The following is a 22,716-nucleotide window of genomic DNA, read 5'->3' as shown; positions in this document are numbered from 1 at the left end:
TAGAGAAAAGATTGTAGGGAGGAAAGCTTTGTGCCAGGAATATAAGTGAGCAGGTTCAGAAATAAGATAGTGCCAGTAGAAAGGAGATGAAGAGAGAGAAGTAAGAGGTAAAAAGAAGACAGAATTCATAACATTTGGTGACTAGTTCATCATTGCTAGTTGTGAATACACAGGCAGAAATAATTTCTTCCTTTTTCATGACCAATAAGTATAATTTTAATATAAAAGCAATATTTTGAACTCCAGGCCACATGTCTCTTCAGAATTGCTATCTAATTATATAATTAGGTTCTAGTAACTAAAATTTGATCTACTGACTTTAATTGATGTATTTTCTAAACTCTAATATGGAACCATAATGTCTGAATTTACATTTATCGTTACATGTGAACGATACATGTAATTGTTCACTGAGCAATTCACTGAAAAGTTGGAAACCATAATTCTTCATTATTCCTTGTCTTTTACTGTCACTCCCTAAAATAGTATTTGAAGCTCAGCCTTTTAGCTCTGATTGATCAAATGTTTATGCTCTTGATTCTGGAAGAACTACCTCACTCTTCTAAGAATAATAGATTTATTCCCCTGGTTTTGGTGTATTATTTTTGATGTATTATTCTCTGGGCCTTGCTGTATAATTTTTCATAATACTTCTGCAGCATAATAAAATACTCCCTGGCCACTTAAGACCTGACATTGTCATCTTCTTCCAGATCCTTGTGATTGCTATTATTTGCTCTATTAATTCCAAGTCATTTTTATTACATTGAATTTTTAAAAATTTTAATTTCACTTTCTCTATATATTTTTTTCATTATGCTCAAATACACTGTTAGGACCCTTAACAAAATTCACATAATACTATTTCTCTAAGGCCTAATAATATTTGAAAGCTTAAATCCAAAGAAAATAACTAAATTCACTGTAGCATTTTAACTCACTGTAGCATTGAGCATGGTTAAATACTACACACCTCATATAAATGTCTTTTCTCTTAATTTCTTTATCATCATACCCTGTTTGTCCTTCTAGTGTCTAGGCAGTTCTATTCTGTCCTTTGTGTAGTATAGCATCTGAAGGCTTCCTTCCATTTTTGTCACTTTTCTCTTTTCATACAGTATATTTTTAGTGGGTTAAATCATGCACTCATGGCTTCAATTCCTAAATTAAAACCTTTGAGCTAAAGCTTTCTCCTGATAGTACCTACCAAATGTCTTCACTTTGATGTATTATTAGCACCTCAAAACCAGTCCAGTAAGAGATGAACTTCCTTTCCCAGTTTATCTTCTGACTGCATATTTGTATGGGTAAAAAATAAGCTGGTATTAAAAAGATTATAGTGTGTATTAATGATAAATTAGATACCAACTGATTTCAGAGTGTAAATTTTGTCCTATTAAGTATTTTGACAGAAGGATATTTATTCTTTCCCATGTTGAGTACTCATGTCCATCGATGCTATGTCAAATCTGATTGCTACTGAATTATGTAAAGGGAAATATTAACAGGGTGGAATTTTAAAATGTTGGGTAGTATCATAAAGCCCAAAAACCTGGTACATGTGTATAGCTGGACATTATGACAAAAAGAAATCAATGGAATAAATAGGAATGCATAAAAGATGGACTCCTTTGGAACACAATTGAAAAGATTGGAAGTTGTCATAAAGAAAAAAGTCATTGCTCTTCTTAATTTTATTAAAAAAAAAGTTACATATGTTCCCTTATGGGCAAATCTGGATAATTGTTTTTCAAGCTAGTTTCATTTTAACCATTTTATATGAGGGTGCTGTGTGTGTAGATATGGAAGATGTTTGTTGTTCAAGCATTTCAGAAATTTATAAAATAATAATTTATTCCATTCTTATGCCTAGCCCAACTCTAATCACTACTAAAATTTTGGAATATATTCTTCTAGATTTTTAAATTTAAGAATATCCTGTATAGTGTATATGCAATATTTTTTTTACCAAAAAGATGAATCATAGTTCTGCATACTTTTGCAAAGTAACTTTTCCTCTACTTTCTATATTAAAGATATTTTCCATCCTTCCTCCCTATCCCCTGCTTCAGTTTCCTGTCTATCTAAATAGCTATCAATCTTTGTAATTTTGAGAAAACTGCATTTTATTTGTGAACAAATATTTATTAGCCAATATATCATTGGTGAATGGTTAGAATGTCTCCATTTATTTTATTGTGAATATTAAGACAGTTTTGCAACTAGTGCCATGGTACATATACCTTTGAAGTCTTTTGCAGTTATTTAGCATATCTAAAGAATAAATTCCAAGAAAACAAAGCTGCTTGCTTAACTAGTATCTACATTAAAATTTTTTTTCACTTGGTACCAAATTTTCCTCCTGATTAATATTAATTTACTGTTTCACTGAGAGTGTATAAAAAGTGCTACTTTCTGGAGCAATTGATAACAATGGGTAATTTAAACTTTTGAATCTTCTATAATCTGATTCCATTCTTTAATAGACTGAATAGGACTCATTTTACTTCCCACTAATATTTTCATTTAAATGAATTGTATGTTCACTGTTTTGCCTGTGTTTTTTTTTAATTGTCTCATATATTGGTAGAAGATCTTTCCTTATTGTAAATAAGTAATATCTGTGTCTTCTTTTATGTTGCAACTTTTTTCCCCTTTGTCTTAATTTGTGTTTTATTTGTGTTTTGTAAAACAGAAAATTTTAATCTTCCAAAATTTCATGGTTTTATTTTTGTGTCTAAAGGTCTGTTTGTGAGTGACTTAAAATCATATTGTAATTTTTCTAAATAGATATATCATATAGCAATATTTTCAACTTCCTGTTATAGTCTACCTAAATACTTGTGCCTTAAGCAATAAGCATAGGTACAATAATGATATCACTGAAGAATTTTAGAGATATATAGTATAAGAGTTACATCATTTCATTAAAAACCTATTTTCTTTCTATTATCTGAGTTGCCATCCTTAGACTATTGACTTGCTGACTCATTAAGATTGCTGTAATATTTCTAGGCATCATATCTTGTTCCAAAAAAGGAAGAAGTGGGCCGAAAAACAGTCAGTCACATTTGCCTTTGTTAACAGAACAGCAGACAATTTACCAGAAGCCCTAAAAGACTTCTAGTTATGCTTCACTAACAAGATCTGATTTACTGGGGGACTCCTAGATACAAAGAAGTCGAGAAAACAATTCGTTTTAGAATTGACATAGGTCTATAATATAGAGTAATATTCTGCTTCTTGTGCTTTTAAAGATATATCCAAAAACATTTTATATTACTTTTATAATTGCATGCTCCTGCTTCTGCTAGAGCAAATAGAAAATTTAACATTTTTCTCTCTTCTCTTTCTCTTTTTATCCACCATCCACATGTAATTATTTTCAATTTTACAAAAAGTGATCATAATTCTGCATACTGCTGCCAAGTAACTTGATTTTCCTTTACCTACTACAATATACTTATTTTCTTTCTTGTCTGTCCAGTTTTGTTGTTGTTCAGTTGCTCACTCACGTCTGACTCTTTGTGACCCCATGGACTGCAGAAAGCCAGGCTTCCCCGTCCTTCACCATCTCCCAGAGTTTGCTCAAACTCATGTCCATTGAGTTGGTGACACCATCCAACCATCTCATCTTCTGTCATCCCCTTCTCCTCCTGCCTTCAGTCTTCCCAGCATCAGAGTCTTTTCCAATGAGTCAGCTCTTTTCAACACATGGCCAAAGTATTGGAACTTCGGCCATCAGTCCTTCTAGTGAATATTCAGGATTGATATCCTTTAAGATTGACTGGTTTGATCTCCTTGTAGTCCAAGGGATTCTCTATAGTCTTCCCAATACCACATTTCAAAAACATCACTTCTTTAGCACTTAACCTTCTTTACGGTCCAACTCTCACATCCATAAATGACTACTGCTAAAACCATAGCTTTGACTATATGGACCTTTGCCATTACTTTGGCAAGTAATGTATGCTTTTTAATACCCTGTCTAGATTGGTCATAGCTTTTCTTCCAGGGAGCAAACATCTTTTAATTTTGTGGCTGCAGTTGCAGTCTGCAGTGATTTTGGAGTCCAGGAAAATAAAATCTGTCACTGTTTTCATTGTTTCCTCATCTATTTGCCATGAACTCATGGGACCAAATGCCACGCTCTTAGTTGTTTTTTTTTTTTTTTTTATTGGAGGCTAATTATTTTACAATATTATATTGGTTGGTTTTGCCATATATTGACATGAATCCGCCCCGGGTGTACATGAGTTCCCCTTCCTGAACCACCCTCCCACCTCCCTCCTCCCTTATCCTCCCTCTGGGTCATCCCCGCACACCAGCCCCGAGCATCCTGTTACATGCATCAACCCTGAACTGGTGATTCATTTCACATATGACAACACACATGTTTCAATGCCATTCTCCCAAATCATCCCACCCTCACCCTCTCCCGCAGAGTCCCAAAGACTGTTCTATACATCTGTGTCTCTTTTGCTGTCTCGTATACAGGATTATCATTTGCATCTTTCTAAATTCCATATATATGTGTTAGTATACTGTATTGGTGTTTTTCTTTCTGGCTTACTTCACTCTGTATAATAGGCTCTAGTTTCATCCACCTCATTAGAACTGATTCAAATGCATTCTTTTTAATGGCTGAGTAATACTCCATTGTGTATATGTACCAAAGCTTTCTTATCCATTCGTCTGCAGATGGACATCTAGGTTGCTTCCATGTCCTGGCTATTATAAACAGTGCTGCAATGAACATTGGAGTACATGTGTCTCTTTCAATTCTGGTTTCCTCGGTGTGTATGCCCAGGAGTGCAATTGCTGCATCATATGGCAATTCAATTTCCAGTTTCTTGAGGAATCTCCACACTGTTCTCCATAGTGGCTGTACTAGTTTGCATTCCCACCAACAGTGTAAGAAGGTTCCCTTTTCTCCACACCCTCTCCAGCATTTATTGCATGTAGACTTTTGGATAGCAGCCATTCTGACTGGTGTGAAATGGTATCTCATTGTGGTTTTGATTTGCATTTCTCTGATTATGAGGGATGTTGAGCATTTTTTCATGTGTTTGTTAGCCATCTTTATGTCTTCTTTGGAGAAATGTCTGTTTAGTTCTTTGGCCCATTTTTTGATTGGGTCATTTATTTTTCTGGAATTGAGCTGCAGGAGCTGCTTGTATATTTTGGAGATTAATCCTTTATCAGTTGCTTCATTTGCTATTATTTTCTTCCATTCTGAAGGCTGTCTTTTCACCTTACTTATAGTTTCCTTTGCTGTGCAGAAGCTTTTGATTTGATTGTTGAGTTTTAAACCAACTTTTTCACTCTCCTCTTTCACTTTCATCAAGAGGCTCTTTAGTTCCTCTTTGCTTTCTGCCATCAGGGTGGTGTCATCTGCATATCTGAGGTTTCTGATACTTCTCCTGGCAATCTTGATTCCAGCTGTGCTTCCTCCAGCCCAGTGTTTCTCATGATGTACTCTGCATATAAGTTAAATAAGCAGGGTGACAATATACAGCCTTGACATACTCATTTCCCAATTTGGAACCTGTCCATTGTTCCATGTCCACTTCTGTTGATCTTTGATCTGCATAAAGATATCTCAGGAGCCAGGTCAGATAATCTGGTATTCTCATCTCTTTAAGAATTTTCCACAGTTTGATGTGATCCACACAGTCAAAGGCTTTAGTGTCGTCAGTGAACCAGAAGTAGATACTTTGCTGGAATTCTCTTGCTTTTCTATGATCCAACAGATGTTGGCAATTTGATCTCTGGTTCCTCTGCCTTTCCTAAATCCAGCTTGCACATATGGAAGTTCTCAGTTTACATACTGTTGAAGCCTGTGTTGGAGGATTTTGAGCATTACCTTGCTAGCATGTGAAATGAGTACAATTGTGTGCTCATTTGAACTTTCTTTGGCATTGCCATTCTTTGGGACTGGAATAAAAACTGACATTTTCCAGTCCTGTGTCTAACCATATATCTACATATCCTCTCTATTTTTATCTAAATTACAATCTAATTTTAAGAAAAGAGAATACTATGTGATATGTGAAACATAATTTATTAATTTATTCATCATCATTGAGCATTTCACATATTTATTAAGAGTCTTTTGTGTCAACTATGATGAAAAGACTTGTGGACATGAAGTAGAAAAAAAGTCATTTTTCTACTTCTCACTTTCTATAACTTCAACTTATGGAGACTGTACCTAGTCATGTACAAATTACACAATTGAAACTCTTGGTTTTCTGTTGAGGCTCTCTGTGGAAGTTCTTTAAAATGCTCTAAAGAATTCTACAATTGTGTAGGTGTTATTGTTGTTTAGTCACTAAGTTGTGTCTGACTCTTTGTGATCCCGTGGACTGTAGCCCGCCAGGCTCCCCTGTCCAGGGGATTTCCCAGGCAAGAATACTGGAGTAGGTTGGTTGCCATTTACTCCTCCAAGTTTCTCCCCAACCTGGGGGTCGAACCTGCATCTGCTGCATTGGTAGGGTCAGTCTTTACCGCTGAGCCACCAGGGATAGATGATACCACTATTGACATTATGATTTTGCAGTCAGTCGGTACTTTGGAAACATGGTTTAAAGATAGAAGGCTGAGGATCTGCATAAGGATCCCCAAGGGACATGAGTGGGCTTGTGATACAAAGGGCTTAGACTGCCAGGAAGTTTATAAAGAAAATCAGAGCCACATTACTGAAATTTTGAATGCTAAATTTGGGATCTGGGCTTAAAAATAAATCTTATATTACTTTGTCAGCACTGAATATGAAACTGTTTACAGTACTAGGTGAGTGTTTATATTACTGGAAATATTGGTAACAAAGAATACAGTGGCCCAGGGACACTTCTAGGAATTTTGACTTATTGATCGTAAATGAGGCCTCTGCATTGGTACTTTCAAACATCTGTCCACACTGAACATTCAGCCTGAATTGAAAATGACTGATACAGGATAGAGTTGATTCTCTATATTTTGCATTTTATTTCCCTTACTTTTGCGCCTCTTCCTGTCACCATTCTTTATAAAATATTAATTACAGTTTTTGAATTCCTGTCATTTTATCATATTAAACCCTATTTTAAATGATGGGTTGTTCTTCTCCATGATCAGAACTACCCACCCTTGCTTGATGACCTGGAATCTGGAAATGTTTGACTCCATGTATGTGCCATGGCTTTGCCTATATATTATCTGTGAAGATGATCAAGGTGCAACATATGAATGACCACAGGGAAGAGAGTTTCTGCATGATTCTGAATAATTTTAGTTCTATTAAGTGAGAAATAGCAAGTCAGATTGAGGATCTATTTTTAATTATATGCTTAATCTTTAGGGATGCCTATGATTAATTATGGCTGGGCTCCGTGACTGACCAGGCGCAGAAGCGTGGCCGAGAGGAGCTACCCCATGCCCGAAGCCAGAGGCGGCAGCCGAGAGGAGCTACCCCACGTAGGAGGTCAGGGGCGGCGGCTGAGAGGAGCAACCCCACGTCCAAGTGGCGGTGGCTGCGTGGGCGCAGGAGGGCCGAGAGGAGCTGCTCCACGTTCAAGATCAGGAGGGGTGGCCGTGAGGAGATACCCCGCGACCAAGGTAAGGTGCAGCGGCTGCGCTTTGAGCAGCCGTGAATAGATACCCCACGACAAAGGTAAGAGAAACCCAAATAAGACAGTAGGTATTGTGAGAGGGCATCAGAAGGCAGACACACTGATATCATAATCACAGAAAACTAGTCCATCTGATCACACGGACCACAACCTTGTCTAACTCAATGAAACTAAGCCACGCCACGTGGGGCTACCCAAGACGGGCGGGTCATGGTGGAGAGGTCTGACAGAATGTGGTCCACTGGAGAATGGAATGGCAAACCACTTCAGTATACTTGCCTTGAGAACCCCATGAACAGTATGAAAAGGCAAAATGATAGGATACTGAATAGGGAATTCCCCAGGTCGGTAGGTGTCCAGTATGCTGCTGGAGATCAGTGGAGAAATAACTCCAGAAAGAATGAAGGAATGGAGCCAAAGCAAAACCAATACCCAGTTGTGGATGTGACTGCTGATAGAAGCAAGGTCCGATGCTATAAAGAGCAATATTGCATAGGAACCTTGAATGTTAGGTCCATGAATTAAGGCAAATTGAAAGTGGTCAAACAGGAGATGGCAAGAGTGAATGTCGACATTCTAGGAATCAGTGAACTAAAATGGACTGGAATGGGTGAATTTAACTCAGATAACCATTATATTTACTACTGTGGACAGGAATCCCTTAGAAGAAATGGCGTAGCCATCTTGGTCAACAAGAGTCTGAAATGCAGTACTTGGATGCAATCTCAAAAATGACAGAATGACCTCTGTTCGTTTCCAAGGCAAACCAGTCAATATTACAGTAATCCAAGCCTATGCCCCAACCAGTAACACTGAAGAAGCCGAAGTTGAACAGTACTATGATGACCTACAAGACCTTTTAGAACTAACACCCAAAAAAGATGTCCTTTTCATCATAGGGGACTGTAATGCAAAAGTAGGAAGTCAAGAAACACCTGGAGTAACAGGGAAATTTGTGCCTTGGAGCACAGAATGAAGCAGGGAAAAGGCTAATAGAGTTTTGCCAAGAGAACGCACTGGTCATAGCAAACACCCTCTTCCAATAACACAAGAGAAGACTCTACACATGGACATCACCAGATGGTCAACACCGAAATCAGATTGATTATATTCTTTGCAGCCAAAGATGGAGAAGCTGTATACAGTTAGCAAAAACAAGACCAGGAGCTGACTGTGGCTCAGATCATGAACTCCTTATTGCCAAATTCAGACTGAAATTGAAGAAAGTAGGGAAAACCACTAGACCATTCAGGTATGATCTAAATCAAATCCCTTATGATTATACAGTGGAAGTGACAAATAGATTTAAGGGACTAGATCTGATAGACAGAGTGCCTGATGAACTCTGGACGGAGGTTCGTGACATTGTACAGGAGACAGGGACCAAGACCATCCCCATGGAAAAGAAATGCAAAAAAGCGAAATGGCTGTCTGAGGAGGCCTTACAAATAGCTGTGAAAAGAAGAGAGGCGAAAAGCAAAGAAGGAAAGGAAAGATATAAGCATCTGAATGCAGAGTTCCAAAGAATAGCAAGGAGAGATAAGAAAGCCTTCCTCAGCAATCAATTCAAAGAAATAGAGGAAAACAACAGAATAGGAAAGACTAGAGATCTCTTCAAGAAAATTAGAGATACCAAGGGAACATTTCATGCAAAGATGGGCTTGATAAAGGACAGAAATGATATGGACCTAACAGAAGCAGAAGATATTAAGAAGAGGTGGCAAGAATACACAGAAGAACTGTACAAAAAAGATCTTCACGACCAAGATTATCACGATGGTGGTGTTATCACTGACCTAGAGCCAGATATCTTGGAATGTGAAGTCAAGTGGGCGTTATAAAAGCATCACTACAAACAAAGCTAGTGGAGGTGATGGAATTACAGCTGAGCTATTTCAAATCCTGAAAGATGATGCTGTGAAAGTGCTACACTCATTATGCCAGCAAATTTGGAAAACTCAGCAGTGGCCACAGCACTGGAAAAGGTCAGTCTTCATTCCAATCCCAAAGAAAGGCAATGCCAAAGAATGCTCAAACTGCCACACAATTGCACTCATCTCACACGCTAGTAAAGTCCTGCTCAAAATTCTCCAAGCCAGTCTTCAGCAATATGTGAATCATGAAATTCCAGATGTTCAAGCAGGTTTTAGAAAAGGCAGAGGCACCAGAGATCAAATTGCCAACATCCGCTGGATCATCGAAAAAGCAAGAGAGTTCCAGAAAAACATCTATTTCTGCTTTATTGACTATGCCAATTCCTTTGACTGTGTGGATCACAACAAACTGTGGAAAATTCTGAGAGAGATGGGAATACCAGACCACCTGACCTGCCTCTTGAGAAACCTATATGCAGGTCAGGAAGCAACAGTTAGAACTGGACATGAAACAACAGACTGGTTCCAAATAGGAAAAGGAGTGCGTCAAGGTTGTATATTGTCACCATGCTTATTTAACTTCTATGCAGAGTACATCATGAGGAACGCTGGGCTGGAAGAAGCACAAGCAGGAATCAAGATTTCTGGGAGAAATATCAATAACCTCAGATATGCCGATGACACCACCCTTATGGCAGAAAGTGAAGAGGAACTCAAAAGCCTCTTGATGAAAGTGGAAGAGGAGAGTGAAAAAGTTGGCTTGAAGCTCAACATTCAGAAAACTAATGTCATCTGGTCCCATCACTTCAGGGGAAATAGATGGAAAAACAGTGGAAGCAGTCAGACTTCATTTTTGGGGGCTCCAAAATCACTGAGGATGCTGATTGCACCCATGAAATTAAAAGACTCTTACTCCTTGGAAGGACAGTTATGACCAACCTAGATAGCATATTAAAAAGCAGAGACATTACTTTGCCAACCAAGGTCCGTCTAGTCAAGGCTATGGTTTTTCCTGTGGTCATGTATGGATGTGAGAGTTGGATTGTGAAGAAAGCTGATTGCCAAAGAATTGATGCTTTTGAACAGTGGTGTTGGAGAAGACTCTTGAGAGTCCCTTGGACTGCAAGGAGATCCAACCAGTCCATTCTAAAGGAGATCTGTCCTGGGTGTTCATTGGAAGGACTGATGCTAAAGCTGAAACTCCAATACTTTGGCCAGCTAATGCGAAGAGTTGACTCACTGGAAAAGACTCTGATGCTGGGAGGGATTGGGGGCAGGAGGAGAAGGGGTCGACAGAGAATGAGATGGATGGATGGCATCACCAACTCGATGGAGATGAGTTTGAGTGAACTCCGGGAGTTGGTGATGGACAGGGATGCCTGTCGTGCTGTGATTCATGGGGTCGCAAAGAGTCGGACACAACTGAGCGACTGAACTGAACTAATAATTAATTATTTGCTAATGCACTGTTACTCAATTTTCTTGGAAAAATAGGATTTTGTACATTCACTGAATTGGTCAATATTGTGACATTGTATTTGGTCTGGTGATCAAAAATAGTAATTACTGAATGTTTATATTGTGTATACTGCAACTCTAATAGACTGTTTCTTGTTTGATAGGAAGAATAACATCAAATTTCACCCTCCTACATACAAAAGCATCACATTTTCTTTTCAGATTACAGGATGAACAGAGTGAATATTCAGTGACGTTTGTACATCTAAATCTGGTGTAGCTTATCAGAGCTGATAATCCGAAGTGTTGCTGCCACCTGCAGCTTGAAAGACATTAAAAGTGTGTACGTATATAAATGGATTTTGAAGAACTTGCTTAGTTAAGTCAGAATTAATTTCTCCATTAGTCTTTCTATGTATTTTCAACTGCTAGCATTCAACATTACTTAAAAATGTAGTATATTTTACATTACAAACTACTTGTGAATACAGTATAGGTGCCAGAATGATTCCTGAGATTTATTTATTGATTATTTGATTATGCTAAAATTAATTTTTATAAAGCAGTTAAATGGTAGACTAAAATAGCCTTTATGATGTATTGGGGCTTCCCTGGTGGCTCAGATGGTAAAGAATCTACCTTTATAATGTAAGAGATCTTGGCTTGATTTCTGGGTCAGGAAAATTCCCTATGGAAGGAAATGGCAACCCACTCCAGTATTCTTGCCTGGAGAATTCCATAGAAGGGAACCCTGGCAGACTCCAGTCCATGGGTTTACAAAGTATTGGACTCAAGTGAGCGACTTTTACTTCACTTCATTGTGATGTATTGATGCTAGGAAATATTTTCTAACTCTTATGTTTGACAAAGTTTGTTTTAAAAATTCCTCCATAGAATTTAAACTTTTTTCCAAAGAGTTTTTTTTTTTCCAGGTTTACCCGTTACCCCCTTAATCTGTTACTTAGAATAGGAACCAGAGGCATCCACAAAAACGACGTCAGAGATATGTTGTCAATGGATCAAAGATTTTAAGTTGTTGTTTATATGTTGTTTTCCAAATAGAGATAGCTCATGGTGTTGATGAGAATATTATTTGTTCAGGTCTTAATGGGATGAGAATACTTCTGTCCTAGGTTTCTGAATCCTCATCCTGTGTATTTTAAAAATTTCTCCTCTTGTCATTTCTTGTCCATTCATATTCTCATTATCGAAGGTAGAGAGAAGGCTAACAAATCTGTAAACTTTGGCAAGTTACTTAAATTTCCTGAGCATTGTTCTCTTCCTCTGTGCTTTTGAGTTTATAATAATCACTTCTCTGCGTTGCATTGAAATTAGATGAGAATCATATGTGACAAATCTAGCACAGTGTGTGAAACATGCCTATTAATATTAGCTTTTTTATAGTCATAAGACAAATTGTTTCATCATATTTTGTTTTAGGCAAAATGCCATACTTTCGTATTTGAAATCTCCTATTTCTATTGTAACTGAACTTTAAGTCCAAATATTTATAATTAAATGGAAAATGAATTTTCAATTATTTTGATAATAATATATATTAGCAGATGGTCATAAAATAGTGGCTCAATCACCAAGACACAATCTGATTTTGCTCCTTTTCTTAATGAGATTTTAATTATTTTTTTCTCAAAAAAAATCATGGATTCCTTAAGCTATTTAAATCTGTGACATCTAAATTTAACACCTGGTAGCTGTATGAACTCGGAGAAGGCAATGGCAAGCCACTCCAGTACTCTTGCCTGGAAAATCCCATGGATGGAGGAGCCTTGGTAGGCTGCAGTCCATGGGGTTGCTAAGGGTCGGACACGACTGAGCGACTTCACTTTCACTTTTCACTTTCACACATTGGAGAAGGAAATGGCAACCCACTCCAGTGTTCTTGCCTGGAGAATCCCAGGGACGGGGGAGCCTGGTGGGCTTCCGTCTGTGGGCTCACACAGAGTCAGACACGACTGAAGTGACTTAGCAGCAGCAGCAGCAGCTGTATGAACTATCATATATGTCACCATGGACAATGTTCACTTGTTTTTATGGCAAAAGTATAAGAAATTGGCAAAAGTATAAGAAATAGGGAAAATCTATTTGCATTAAGAAAATTTTTATAAAAAAAAAGCCCTTTTATTTTTAAGTTAAGCTGCAGATTCCAAAACAAAATCTTAGGATAAAAGACAGGATCATCGTTTATATAAAGGAAAAATTGCTGAACTTGGGAACCCAAATTATTATAAATAAGAATTTCTTACCTCTAATTTTAATAATTCAAAATCATGACAGAACTGAAGAATATAAGAGTAAATTGTGAAGTATTTAAGTTTTATGTAAATTTCAGAACTCAAATTATTATAAACAAGAATTTCTTTCCACTAATTTTAACAAAGATTATAACAGAACTGAAAAATACCAGAGTAAATTGTGAAGTATTAAAATATTATATTGTTTCCTAGGTTATTCTTCGGAGAAGGCAATGGAAACCCACTCCAGTACTCTTGCCTGGAAAATCCCATGGATGGAGGAGCCTGGTAGGCTGCAGTCCAAGGGGTTGCGAAGAGTCAGACACGACTGAGCGACTTCACTTTCGCTTTTCACTTTCATGCACTGGAGAAGGAAATGGCAACCCACTCCAGTGTTCTTGCCTGGAGAATCCCAGGGATGGCGGAACCCGGTGGGCTGCCGTCTATGGGGTCGCACAGAGTCAGACACGACTGAAGTGACTTAGCAGCAGCAGTAGCAGGCTATTCTTATTCTGATTTAAAAAATACACCAAATAAATATACCTTTAATTAAGGTTCCATTGAATCGGTATTTCAGTGAACTATTGCATGCTGTCTTCAGATTATCTATGAAAACCTTGTAGGGAAATAGAGATGATTTGTCTGATGAGTTTTAATTTCTTTCCTGCAGGATATTATGAATAGAGAAGAATATTCATTTTTTTATTTGTTTTGTTTTTCCACTTATCTGTTGGTTCACTCAGACTCAGTTTCTGAGTTCAGTCTAGCATCTAGATAATTCTTCACAGCCCTCAGACAATGCTTTAGTCAAGAATAGACACAGAACATATATCTAGGAGAAGAAGCTATTCTTTAAATGATGAACTAGTGCGACAGTTTGGAGGAGAGCTGAGTGGCAAAGTATGGCCTGATCATTCAAGAAAGCTGTGAACCTACTAAGTGCATTCTGAACTGCTGGGTGCTTTTCAATTTTTACTCTCCGTGCTGAAATGTCATTTCTCATTTCTGTGCCTCTGTGCTGTGTTCTTGGCTTGGAATGTTCTCCCAGCAAATACACTTCCTGGCTTTGACCACACCTGCCTGGAGGACACATACTCATCTGAGGTGTTGTTATGTACTCTCTAGGGGTTCTGACCTCCCACCCTAAATGTATTTAATTATTTCTATTTTTGTGTCTTCATGTATATTCTTTGAGCATAACACCTGTGAAACTGCAGAAGGAAATGGTTACCCACTCCAGTATTCTTGCCTGGAAAATTCCATGGACAGAGGAGCCTGGTGGGCTATAGTCCATGGGGTTGCAAGAGTCAGATGCAGCTGGGCACATGAAACTAAACTGCACCTGTTTTGATAAGTGGTATGGCCACAATAGAAACTGGGACTTTATGCTTGAGTTCTTAACATATGGATATGAGAGTTGGACTGTGAAGAAGGCTGATCGCCGAAGAATCGATGCTTTTGAACTGTGGTGCTGGAGAAGACTCTTGAGAGTCCCTTGTACTGCAAGGAGATCCAACCAGTCCATTCTAAAGGAGATCAATCCTGGATGTTCATTGGAGGGACTGATGCTAAAGCTGAAACTGCAATACTTTGGCCACCTCATGCGACGAGTTGACTCACTGGAAAAGACTCTGATGCTGGGAAAGGTTGGGGGTGGGAGGAGAAGGGGACAACAGAGAATGAGATGGCTGGATGGCATCACCGACTCTGTGGACATGAGTTTGAGAGTACTCCGGGAGTTGGTGATGGACAGGGAGGCCTGGCGTGCTGTGATTCATGGGGTCGCGGAGAGTCGGACACGACTGAGCGACTGAACTGAACTGAACTGAACTGAACATCCCACATGCAGTCAAATTCCAGGTTTATCAATTTCTCTTCCATACCTTGCTTAACAAGACTCTGCGTGATCCAACCCATGGCCACTTTTCCTACTGCAGCCCAAATCTCGCCCCTCTCTCTGCCCCCCTCCGCCACCTTTACTTTACTATGCTTCAGCTGCTCTGACTTCCTGCGTTTCTCAAACTTGTCCAGCAGCCTCTTGACTCAGAGCCCCTGCACTTGCTTTTACATCTACCTGGAACTCTTTCCCCAAATATTCATATGAATTTCTGCCTTATTTCCTTTCGCTGTTCAAATGTAACAGCAGTTTCATTTCTATTTTTTTTATCTTGACTTATTTTCAAGGTTTTGGAAATATAAAGTTTTCACCCTCTTAGGAAATAACTGATTGTTCATTATAGCAAAAGATGATAATCAGAACTAGGGCAGGAATACCTCAAAGACATTTTGGATTCAGTCCCAACCACTGCAATAAAGCAGTAAAGTATGTCACAGAAATTTTTTGGTTTCCCAGTGCATATAAAATATATGTGTATACTGTATTGCAGTCTAATAAATAAGCAACAGCATTATGTCTAATACAACAATGTATATACCTTGATATAAAAAATGCATTATTGCTTAATAAAAAAGGCTAACCATCATGTGAGCCTTCAGTGAGCTGTAATCTTTTGCTGGTGGAGGGTCTTGCCTCAATGTCAAATGTTATGGATTTATCAGGGTGTTGATTGCTGAAGGCTGGGGTGGCTGTGGCAATTTCTTAAAATAGGCAAAAATGAAGTTTGCCACATCAATTGGCTTTTCCTTTTACAAACGATTTCTCTGTAGCACGCCATGCTATCTGATAACATTTTACCCAGAGTAGAACTGCTTTCAAAATTGGAGTCAGTCTTCTCAAACTCTACTGCTACTGCTCCTTTATCGATTAAGTTGGTGTAATATTCTAAATGCCTTGTTGTCATTTCAACAGTCTTCACAGCATCTTCACCAAGAGTAGATTCCATCTCAAGAAACCATTTTCTTTGCTCATCCATGAGAAGCATCATTATGCTCCTCATCTCTTAAAGTCTGATTATGAGATTGGATCAGTGCAATCATGTCTCAAGCTCTATCTACTTCTATTTCTGGTTCTCTTGCTATTTCCACTACATCTGTAGTTAATTATTCCACTGAAATCTTGAACCTCTCCAAGTCATCCATGAGGGTGGGAATCAACTTCATCTAAATTCCTATTAATGTTGATGTTTTGCCCACTACCCATGAATCATAAATGTTCTTAATGACTTCTAGAATGGTGAATGCTTTGCAGAAGATTTTAAATTTACTTTACTTCACGTCACTTCACTTTTGCCCAGATCCTTGCACTATCTGTGGCAACTGTAGCCTTCCAAAATGTGTTTCTTAGAGAATAGAACTTGAAAATTGAAATGCCTCCTTGATCCTTTGGCTGCAGAATAGATGTTGTGTGTTAGCAGGCCTTAAAACATTAATTTCATTTTCATTGTTCATCTCCATCAGAGCTCTTCGGTGAGGTGGCTTGTCAGTGAGCAATAAAATGTATTGAAAATAATCTTTGTTTTTCTGAGTAGTAGGTCTTAACACTGAGCTTAAAATATTTAGTAAACCATGTTGTAAATAGATGTTCTGCCATCCGGGCTTTGTTGTTCCATTCACAGAGCACAGGGTGAATTGATTTAGCATGTCTTAAGAGACAGAAATTTTCAGAACGTTAACTGAGCATTGGCTTCAACTTAAAATTGCCTTAGTGTCTATCAAGAGTCAGCCTGTCCCTTGAAGCTTTGAGCCAGGTATTGACTCCTCCTCTCTAGTTGTGAAAGTCCTAGATGGCATCTTCTTCCAATAGAAGGCTGTTTCATCAACACTGAAAACCTATTGTTTAGCGTACCACCTTCATTAATGCTTGTAGCTAGATTTTCTGGATAACTTGTTGCAGCTTCTACATCAGCACTTGCTGCTTCACCTTGTGAAGGAAGACAGTTTCTTCCTTTAAACTTCATGAACCAACTTCTACTAGCTTCAGACTTTTCTTCCGCATTTCCCTCACATCTCTCAGCCTTCATAGAATTAAAAAGAGTTAAGGCCTTTTATTTGGCCTAAAGGAATGTTATGGGTAGTTTAATCTTTAGCCAGAGCACTAAAACTTTCTCCATATCAGCAATATGGCTGTTTTGCTTTCTTATCATTCATGTGTTTACTGGAGCAGCACTTTTAATTTCCTTTGCATTCACAGCTTCACTAACTGGTGTTATCTGCCTAGTTTCAACCTACCTTGGCTTTCCACATGCCTTCCTCAGTAAGCTTAATCACTTTTAGCTTTTGATTTAAAGTGAGAGATGTGCAACTCTTCCTTTCACTCTAACACTTAGGTACCACTGAAGGGTAATTAATTAGCATAATTTCAATATTGTTGTGTCTCATGGTAAAGGGAGACCTGAAGACAGTGAGAGAGATGGGACAACAGTCCGTCAGCAGGTCAGTCAGAACACAATAGCATTTATCGATTAAATTTGTCATCTTGTATGGACCCTATTTGTGGTGCCCCAAACAACTACCAGAGTAACATTGAAGATCACTAGTCACAGATCATCACAGCAAACATAATAATAATGACAAAGTTTGGAATATTATGAGAATGAACAAATGTTGACACAGAGACATAAACTGAGCCAATGCTTGGAAAAATGACACTAAGAGACTTGTTCAACACAAAGTTGCCACTAACCTTCAATTTGTAAAATATGCAATAAAGTGAAGTGCAATAAAATGAGGTATGCTTGTATTAAGCTTGTTTAGTCAATCAGCGATTGATTGTGAAAGTGCACACATTTCTCAAAGGACGTCAGCAACATCCCCTGCAATCAAATGTTAAAAATCAGGCTGAAAATCAGATAATCAGTGGCAGCTTCAATCCAGTGAACAGATTTCTGAGAGTCAGCCAGTCAGTAGCAGTCTGACTCTGGTAAACATGTTTTCATAACTGAAGTCAACAATTCCAGCTTATAAACACCACACTTTTCCCAAACCTATATGCTTTCTTCTTTGCTTATAAACTATCTTATAAGCTCAGTCCTCCCTTGCCGATTGAACATGCAATACATTCAGCTGTGATTACATGATATTTTTGTTACCCACTGGTTTATTTTCTATCTGTATTACGATATGAGCTCTAAGAGGGCACAAACTTTGTTGCTTTGTTCACTGCTGCAACTTATTGCTGACAGGTGCCTAGCACACAGTATGAACTTCACAAATATTTGTTGACTACGTCTTTAGAGTAGAAATAATGGCCACTTAGCATAATATTCCCACTGCCTAAGACAGTACCTAGTACACAGAAGTAATCCCATAAAATATTATTTAGATGATTGAATGAATGAATTCATTGTCCATGTAAGTTTTAAAATATTTGTTAGGGATATCTTTGAAGTAAATGAGAGATTACTCAGATCTCTGTGGGTCCATTTAGTTCTCATAAATTCATCTCTCTCTTCAAAAATATTGCAGATGAAAAGATGCTCACCTGCCTATTTGACATTGCCTTTTGGAAGACTTAGAGACATTACAGGTTTAATGTGCTTAAAACTGAACCCATGTACTTCTACCACCAAAACAATTCTTCTAATGTTCTCTCTGTTACTATAGGCCAGAAATCCCCCTCTCTCCCTTGAACCTCTATATTTCAACCCAGCATCAAGTAAGGGTGATTTTACTTCCTAAATATATCCTGAATCTGCCGACTTCTCTCCCTTTACATGAGTGCCACATTAATCCAAGCTACCATTAGCTGTCATCTGAAGTTGTCCTCTAAACTACTTTAGTAACACTGATTGGTCCATGAGCGTCTTCTCCAGGCCTCTCACCAGTCTAATCTTTCATCATTCTACTCTCTTCTTATAAACCTTCATCAGTTGCTTGGCTAATAGGACACAGTCTAAAATTTTCAACATATCCTCCGGACCCCATTTGTTCTCTTCTTATACCACCTTTCTCTTCATTGTCTGAAATTTAGTCATTGGCCTTTTTCAAGTCACCTGATGTTGTCATGCCCTCCACCTCCTCCATAAGAGAACTTTTGCAATTTTTGCAACATTCTTCCTCTTGTTCTGACTTATCCCTCACATATTAAATCCACCATCATCCCCTGACCAAGTCACATACCCCTACCTTACTTAGAAACTTGTCTGTCTCCTATGAACTCTTCTCATGTTGGAAATCTAAGTTTTGTTTGTGTCATTATTGGATTAATAGCCATATCTTTAAACTATAATCTTCCTAAGAGGGGGCCTCTATTTTTGGCATATAAGAGGGAGTAAATAAGTCTTTATTATATTAATGAAAGAACAGATGAATGAATCAGTGAATTAATGAATCAATGAATGGGAGGCACTTGAACTTGGTCAAGACTTTCCAAGTATATTTCAGAGTAAACAGAGTTGGAACCTGCGTTCTGAAGCTTAATGGGCCAATAAAAGGCAGTGATGTACAAAGGAAAAACCTCATGTTAGAGCTTCATTCTTTTCATTTAAATTTTCACCGCAAAGCAAGAGTCTCCTTGGTCTTTCATGGGCTGAAGTTTGGTGGTAAAGGGAAACGTGGTACATAGAAGACATTTAAAGATCAATTTCATCTTCAATCTTTAATGAAGGAGAGGAAGGATGGGTCCTAATTTGTTGGAGTACACCAAATCCAGGTAAATACTGTAGCAGGTTTTTACTTAATAGGGTCAGCTTTTTTATCATTGGGGAGTCTCCCTTAATGTAGGTATTGTGTCTCTTTTCACTAGTTTTAGGGTTCATTTAAATATTTTTGGGAAATAAAACTAAAACAATTTTTTATATTAAAAGGCAGTGTTTACAGATTGTGTTTTCTTTCTCCCATTCGTCTTTCTCTCCTGTGAAAGTCTCAATCACTGCTGTGGTGACATCAGTTACAAATGTCTTTTACTTTGGAAATCAGAGTAAAGGACAAGAAGAAGCCATGAAAGCATGATCATCTTTCTGGAGAACGTTTGGGACATGGAGGGCAGGGTAGAGAGCAGGGAAGATAGGTTCACAGGCAGTCTTCCACATACTGCCTGATTTCCCTTTGTTTTCACTTTGTTTTGTTACCTGCTGCTGCTGCTGGTCACTTCAGTCATGTCCGACTCTGTGCGACCCCATAGACGAAAGCCCACCAGGCTCCCCCGCCCCTGGGATTCTCCAGGCAAGAACACTGGAGTGGGTTGCCATTTCCTTCTCCAATGTGTGAAAGTGAAAAGTGAAAGTGAAGTCGCTCAGTCATATCTGACCCATAGCGACCCCACGGACTGCAGCCTACCAGGCTCCTCCATCCATGGGGTTTTCTAGGCAAGAGTACTGGAGTGGCTTGCCATTGCCTTCTGCAAAACAGCCTTTATTATGTATGTTGAGATATGTTCCATCTATAGTAAGTTGGTTGAGAGGCTCCTTTTTTTTTATCATGAATGGATACTGAGTTTTGTCAATACCCCCTCTGCATCCATCGAAATAATCTTGTAATTTTTATCCTTCATTTTTTTAATGTGGTGTATCACACTGGTTGACCTGCATATGCTCATCCATCCTTGCACCCCTGGGATAAATCCCACTTGATTATGGTGTACAACCCTGCTTGTAATTGTTGTTTAGTCACTAAGAGTTGAGACCCCATTGACTGCAGCACACCAGACATCCTCGTCCCTCACTTTCTTCCAGGGTCTGCCCAAGTTCATGTCCATTGAATCAATGATGTTATCCAACCATCTTATCCTCTGTTACCTACCCACCAGTAATTCAGAGCAAGCATAGTGTCTGGCATGAATAAACCAACAGAAAATGTTAGCCATCTTCTCCATTTTATTGGTTACTAAGCATCAGCTTAAAAACCGCCATTTCCATTGTTGTTGTTTAGTCACTAAGTTGTGTCCAAATCTTTTTGTGACCCCTTGGACTGTAGCCTGTCAGGCTCCTCTGTCCAGTGGATTTTCCAAGCAAGAATATTGGGGTGGGTTGCCATGTCCTCCTCCAGGGGATCTTCCCAACCCAGAGATCGAACCCACGTCTCTTATGTCTCCTGCATTAGCAGGTGGGTTCTTTACCATTGGTACCACCTGGGAAAGGAAGTGGATCCCATTTCCTTCTCCAGAGGATCTTCCTGACCCAAGGATTAAACCCATGTCTCCTGCTTGGCAGGCTGATTCTTTATCACTGAGCCACAAGGAAAAACTTAGTTAAAATAGATAAAGGATAAATGGAGAAAATGCTGTGTTTCTCTACCATCACCAGAGCTCTTCAAGGTAGCAGAAGGGAAATCTGAGGGAATTCAGAAAGACTGAATGCCAGGTTCACAGATGTGTGGCTAGCACACAGCAGAGCTAGACTCAGGTGACATCTATCATAGCTTACAGGACTTCTGTTCCCTCCATGACCACACTGCTCCCAACATGAAGGTGACACCGGTTCTGCTGAAGGAGGGAATGAGACGACTGGCAGAAGGCTGTGTGTGATTTGAAGCATGCTTATTCTTTGGTTCAGTTCAGTTCAGTTCAGTCAGTCAGTCATGTCCGACTCTTTGCGACCCCATGAACCGCAGGACGCCAGGCCTCCCTGTCCATCACCAACTCCCAGAGTCCAGCCAAACCCATCTCCATCGAGTCGGTGATGCCATCCAACGCATCTCATCCTCTATCATCCCTTTCTCCTCCTGCCTTCAATCTTTCCCAGCATCAGGGTCTTTTCAAATGAGTCAGCTCTTCGCATCAGGTGGCCAAAGTATTTCAGCTTCAACATCAGTCCTTCCAATGAACACCCAGGATTGATCTCCTTTAGGATGGACTGGTTGGATCTCCTTGCAGTCCAACGGACTCTCAAGAGTCTTCTCCAACACCACAGTTCAAAAGCATCAATTCTTCAGCATTCAGCTTTCTTTATAGTTCAACTCTCACATCCATACATGACCACTGGAAAAACCATAGCCTTGACTAGATGGACCTTTGTTGGCAAAGTAATATCTCTGCTTTTTAATATGCTGTCTAGGTTGGTCATAACTTTCCTTCAAAGGAGTAAGTGTCTTTTAATTTCATGGCTGCAGTCACCATCTGCAATGATTTTGGAGCCCAGAAAAATAAAGTCAGCCATGGTTTCCACTGTTTCCCCTTCTATCTGCCATGAAGTGATGGGACCGGATGCCATGATCTTAGTTTTCTGAATGTTGAGCTTTAAGCCAACTTTTTCACTCTCCTCTTTCACTTTCATTAAGAGGCTCTTTAGTTCTTCTTCACTTTCTGCTGTAAGGGTGGTGTCATCTGCATATCTGAGGTTATTGATATTTCTCTGAGCAATCTTGATTCCAGCTTGTGCTTCCTCTAGCCCAGCGTTTCTCATGATGTACTCTGCATATAAGTTAAATAAGCAGAGTGATCTTCCTCACAAGTTGGTCACTGATGCTTGCTTGAAGCAAATACATAGTTCCTGTATGCCCTTTGGGTTCAGGAGGGAGACTCAGGAAAGGTGCAAAGTAGCATGCGGTCACAAAGCGTTGGACATGACTGAACAACTGAACAACAATAAGAATGAAGATGCTAAAGGAAACTGAACCAGAAGATGGGAGAGACTCTTTTACTTTCCATCTTACACAGCCTACAACTCTTAATCCAGAACCCAG

The sequence above is a fragment of the Moschus berezovskii genome, chromosome 1 (assembly GCF_049115385.1).
Source record: "Moschus berezovskii isolate FMDL1 chromosome 1, NW_MosBer_1.0, whole genome shotgun sequence".
In the NCBI taxonomy this organism is placed as follows: Eukaryota; Metazoa; Chordata; class Mammalia; order Artiodactyla; family Moschidae; genus Moschus; species Moschus berezovskii.
This window is presented reverse-complemented; position numbering follows the sequence as displayed.